General features: G+C 41.6%; 1 long non-coding RNA gene across 1 annotated transcript; it reads left to right on the top strand.

Moving 5' to 3' along the window:
* Positions 1-720: 720 nt before the first annotated feature.
* LOC149313157 (uncharacterized) lies at positions 721-3,424 on the top strand. Its single transcript, XR_016281456.1, has 3 exons — positions 721-759; positions 859-894; positions 3,239-3,424. It is a non-coding gene; the product is annotated as an uncharacterized LOC149313157 (long non-coding RNA).
* Positions 3,425-6,059: the final 2,635 nt, after the last annotated feature.

The raw sequence follows: 6,059 nt of genomic DNA, 5'->3' as shown, positions 1-6,059 counted from the left end.
TTGCTGCCACCACATGGCAACTTGCATGGATGGCTTTAAAGGGAGAGTAGACAGATTGATGGGAGACAACTCTTTCTATCAGGGCTCACTGAATCTTAAATCATCTTGTAGATAGCTGAAAGGTATTCTTATGACCTTAACCCTCACTCCAGAAAAACAGTGTCTTCTGAATTTACAATGAGTTTAACACCATAACCAACTCTGTGGGGTTCACAGAGGTCTCCACAGTCCTCCATGGCTGAGCAATGATATTTTATTTTTGTTTTATTAGCCTCAATAGCTAAACTGAATGTCTTTATTATAATAGTTGTGGGGATGGTGTGAGAACTGGGGAGGATGTTGTCTGGAATCATTTGGGTGACCATAGGATACTGATCTAGATAGGATCCAGATAGTTTTTTTGGCCTCATCTCACATTTAAACTATTATCCAGCAACTTATTATTTATAAGCTCGTTTACAAAATAATTATAAAGTTGTTTGAGTCAATATATTTTACGTAAACGGTTATACTACAAAACTTTATTTTTCCTTTTATCTGTGAAAATATGCTATAAAGTCACCCCACCCCACACGAGCTGCAGGCATACACCCCATTTTTGCCCCTCCATTCGTCCCTCGTGCATCAGCAAGGGACGCAAGTCTGAAGATCGCGAGAACAGAGGGAGGACTGCACATACAAGATTCACACTAACACTTAATTTTTCTTTGTTTCTAGATACATTTTTCAGACGCGGATGCTGAAGAATTTGAACCTGAGGTAAAAGCTGTAGCATTAAACACATGTATCAGTTAAACCATTTGCTATACTTCAGTTAGTATAAATGCAGAATCATCTTTAATGCTTTTTTTATTTTAGGAGGATATGCTCTTTGATGCAGCAAATGATCCAGAGGTAAGCCTTTCTACAGATATTAATACAAGGAATGCATGTTCCTATTAACAGCTAGTTAACAGAGTGTCCTTGTTAATAGTTGTCAAAAATGTTTCAGCCAAACCAGACTCAAGCAAATACTAACCTGTGTAAACCAGTTTCCAAAACTGAGACCAGCCTCCCTTTCCAGCCTCCATAGCACTTGTTCTGAGTCTAGACCAACTAGAATATAAAACAATTGATTTAAGTTAGTTTGGAAATTATGTCTACATGGAAACCAATTAGTACTGATAATGGCAAGCACAGAGATATAGGCCACAATTCTAGATCAGCTACATGTCTCCTGGTCCTACCCTCCCAATTTTGACTTACCACTGCAAGCCATGGGAGTCTGTTCTGTCTATCCAGATACAATGATCTACAGTGAAACAGTCAGAAGCAGATCCCTGTTGCAATTCCTTCATAACCAGACAGAAGATAGGAAATGTCAATTTGCTGTATCCCAAATGACAGGAGAATAGACCCCCCTCCCATTATTTGCAGTGACTGCTGCCTAGTAAGTCAGGATAGAGGGACTTTTATGATCCCTACATAGCAGACAGTAAGGAAAAAAAATCATTGCAATGTGGTGCTGGAGAAGAATGCTGATGATACTATGGATGGCAAAAAAGACAAACAAATGGATTCTAGAACAGTCAAGCCCAATCTCTCCTTGGAAGTCAGGATGACTAAATTGAGATTGCTGTACTTTGACTACATGATAAGAAGGTATTAGAAAAGAAAATGATGTTAGGAAAAGTAAGGGGCAGTAGAAAGAGAGTATGACCCTATGCCAGATGGTTGGACTCAATCAGAGAGGCTGCAGGCCTGAGCCTGCAGGATCTGAGGAAAGCAGTGGAGGACAGGGAGTCTTGGAGAATTCTTTCTCATCCATGGAGTCACCATGAGTTTAGGTTGACTCGAAGGCAGTGAACAACAACAAACATATTCCCTATATTAATGAATATATAGGAATCATGAATACAAATCAGTTACAAATGTGTAACTCTAGGTTAAAGTTATAATTACAATCATGAATTCCAGCCCTAAACCCCAACACTAACAAAGGAAGGAAGAAGAATATTTGCTCTGAAGAGAGCAGTACAGATGGAAAAGATCACAGCTTCCAATTTGCTAACTATGGTTTGTAGTATTATGTCTGCCACAGACTGAAGAAAGAGTGTGCAATGAATGCACAACTCCTCTTTTGCTCCTTCAAAGATCTGTTACTAAATTTGCCATTGCAGCCAGCAGCTGCACCAGACAAAGGAAATCTGGGGCGAAGCAGATGCCCCTTTGCGGCGGCTTCCCAGCAGCTTGGGTGTGTGTCGTGTAGATGATGCATGCCCCTAAGCCGTCAGAAAGCTACCACGAAGCCAACCACAGGGCAGGCAGCTGTGCTTCAGGGCACGGTGTTTATACACTGCATGCCACAGAGCGTGCACAAAGCCATGGTAGCACTGGAAAAGCCGGCTCTTTGTCAGCTCAAAAAGGAGTAGCTTTCTATGGCTTCTTTTTGGGCTGGCAAAAAAGCTGGATCTTTCCTCATAAGGCATGGTTTCCAGACTTTTCACCATTTTAGTTGCCCTCCTTTGGACACATTCCATCTTCTCAACATCCTTTTTGAATTGTGGTGCCCATAACTGGACACAGTATTTTAGGTGAGGCCTGACCAAGGCAGAATAGAGTGGCACTATTACTTCCCTTGATCTAGACACTACACTTCTATTTATGAAACTTAGAATTGCATTGGCTTTTTTAGTTGCCACATCACACTGTTGACTCATGTTCAACTTGTGGTCTACTAGGACTCCTAGATCCCTTTCACATGTAGGCTCGTTCTGGCAGGAGTTATAAAGGCTAGGCTGCTAGCCCCCCCCCCCCTGTGACTCACAGAAGCCCCACCCCTTCAGGAAAACACTCTCACCAATGTTTGGGGGGAAAACCTCACCTAGTCTACATGACTGTCAAGACACCGGTCTCCTTCTTCTCCCTGGCAATGGGGGAGCATCTATCACACTTGGAGGCAACAGGCTTTCTTTGGGGATACAGGGCAAGTTGTGTGGTACACAGTTGTATCCCTGCCATCTCTTGGCATCTGCTGCCTAAGGCAACAGCCTGGTTCTTCTGGATGATAGACCTGATCCTACACAATGGTCTCTTGCTCCCCCAAAAGACCGCCCCCTTCTCTCTTATTACCACCTGTGTTTGGAACTGCCTTCAAGAACAGCGTAAGGTAACTTCTTATCTCCTTACTCTCTCAGTTCTATCAAATCCACTCAGAATTCACCAGTTGATAATGTTTTATTTTCTTTAAAAAAAACAGTTCAGAGATGCTGGATTCGCAGATGACACCCTTGAGAATGAACTGGCCAATGTGGATGAGGACACTGACGTTCTAACTGCTACAGTACAATAGGAGCCCTGTGTCCCTGCAAGCAATATCGCCATTGGCATTTCTTGACACTACCTACCACTGATGATGAAAATTTTATTTTCAAATAAAGGAAGTTTGGAGTTAAACCTTTGACATAAATCACTTATATTCTTTTTTCTGAGCTGAGGAAGTAGACATGTTTCATATCAATATTTATTTTCTACTGCATACAAGAATGACTTTGATTTCAGTTAATAAAATACAATATAGCAGGCTTGTTAAACAAGCAAATTGAAGCCTACAATGTTCATTCTAATTTCTGCTACACTAATGTAACTTTTTGCTGCATAACCTTCTACTTGATTTCCTGGTCATATTAATTATGAAAGGGTAAAAAAGAGAAGTCCATGGGTCTCTGTGTTATTCATAAAGACTATTATTTTACAATGCTGTGGTTAACTGATTTTAATACTGCAAATAAAATCTGTAACAATTCAAGATGTGTGCATGTGCATTTGCCTATTTGAGCCATTGCTGTATATCCATGAAATCCCAAACTTGGGATGCATCCTAAAGAAACCCCACTAGTGTACAACTGGGGCTTATGATGAGAGGGGTTAGATACACAAGTTTAACCCCTGAATTGTGTTTTCAGCCCGTAATACCATCTCCAGTCGCTAGGTGGCCAACTTTCCTAACCAGTATATAGACTTGCAATCATTACAGTCCAACATTAGTAGGGAAAAGTTATAGCACTGCCTTCTTCCCACTACTGTGGGAAAGCCTACTTTCATAGGTCTGGAATGGGTAGATCCCCTCACATCAGGGAACAATGACAGTGGATATGAGAAGAGATGCCAGTAGCTTTGGCTTCTCCTAGGGAGACTAACCACCATGTGTCTCACTCTGACAGCTGTGTAAGGTCCAAAACAGATGGGCCAAATACAGCCGCTTCAGGCCATTTTAGGGGCATGGCATTTAGACGGCGCATGCCCCCAAAGTGGCCAGAGGCCACTCCGAAGCCACCTTAGGTGGCCCTAACTTTGCTTGAATAAATATATGTATCCAACTAAAGACCTTTCTAGCCCATGAGGAGCCATCAGTTACTTTTTCTGGTATTACATAAATTAGAATATAGTGCTATTTCTTTTCCCAAATACATACAAATTCAGACAGCAAAGTAGGTACACATTGTTTTTTGTGGGTTTTTCGGGCTATGTGGCCATGTTCTAGAAGAGTTTATTCCTGTGGCTCAGCCACAGATGCTGGCGAAACGTCAGGAATAAACTCTGCTAGAACATGGCCACATAGCCTGAAAAACCCACAAAAAACTATGGACGCCGGCCATGAAAGCCTTCGACTTCACATAGGTACAAATGGTTTATTTAAAAAGTGGGAGCCTTACAATATGTTACTGAGTTCTGTGATCTAGACTTTTAATTCTACCTGATATCCTTCGGTCCTACTCTTTAGCATCAATTAACTTCACAACAGCAACCATGTTGGGTATGAAAGAATGATACTTCATTTTTATCTTTCAGTACAATGAGCATCAGATCATAATTGTTGAAAACTGCACCAACTGCACTTGGTTCTATTTTGTTCAAAGTGTATTTATTTGTTTTATTTAACATTCCACCTTTTTCTTGTGTCTTCTTCCATCTTATATCAGAATAATTAATGATTTGTAAAAAAGAATTAAACCAACTAGATAAAAGTTGGGTCAAGGAACAAAACTCAATTTTTTTTCAATTTTCACAGGCCATAGTATACATTCCTCACTATGCAATCATACCTGAAAGTAAACTGTATCAAACATTGTGAGAGTTAGGTTTGAACAAATAACAAGGTTGTCTTTTTAGTAGATTAACACTATGTGTTTTAAAGGGTTAATCAGTTTTAGACCCCAGTGAAACAGTTGTAGAGAGCTAGTTTGAGGGCTGGACTGCACTTTCAGTGACTAGGGTTTGAATCCCTCCTTGGCCATGGAAACCCAATGGGTGATCTTAGTCAAGTCACACTCTCTCAGCCTCAAAGGGAGGCAAAGGGGGGAACCCCTCTGAACACCATGACCAGACTCCTTTTTCAGGACATGTCCATTTCCATCTTCTGTCCAGGAGGAATTCATAAAGGTCCTCCATTTTGAGTAACACTAGGGGGACCAGAAGTCCACCTTTCCCAGGATGGGTCAAGGCAGGAGAAATTCATAAAGGTCCTCCATTTTGAGCATAACGATGAAGCAAGAATTCATATCTATACGAGTGTTTGTAGGTTTTACTTGGTCATGCACAACTTGGCCTCCTTCGTGGTTAGGACACCTGGTCACCTTGTGCATGCTTCTTAGCCCTGCTCAAAATGGAGGACACTTTGGAATCCCTCCTGGGCACAAGGCTGCAATGTGGGACATGTCCTGGGAAAGGTTGCATCTGGTCACTTGGTCATGCTCAAAAGAGAAGCGATTTTGGAATTCCTCCTGGGCAGAAGGTGGAAATGTAAGGCCCGTCCTGGAAAAAGGGGATGTCTGGTCACTTGGTCATGCTCAAAATGGAGGACCTTTTGGAATTCCTCCTGGACAGAAGATGGAAATTGACATGTCCTCAAAAAAAGGAGGGCCTCTGGACATGCTGAAAATGGAGGACCTTTTGCAATTCCTCCTGGACAGAGTATTCAAATGAAGGACACATTGTGGAAAAGGAGGGCTTCTGGTCACATCAGTGATGCTCAAAATTAGAGGACCTTTTGGACTCCCCCCTGGATAGAAAATGCAAAT

The sequence above is a fragment of the Sceloporus occidentalis genome, unplaced genomic scaffold (assembly GCF_023333645.1).
Source record: "Sceloporus occidentalis isolate IW3139 unplaced genomic scaffold, rSceOcc1.0.p SCAF_5, whole genome shotgun sequence".
In the NCBI taxonomy this organism is placed as follows: Eukaryota; Metazoa; Chordata; class Lepidosauria; order Squamata; family Phrynosomatidae; genus Sceloporus; species Sceloporus occidentalis.
Note: the sequence above shows the minus strand (reverse complement) of the source record. Positions and strands in the feature narration are given on the sequence as shown.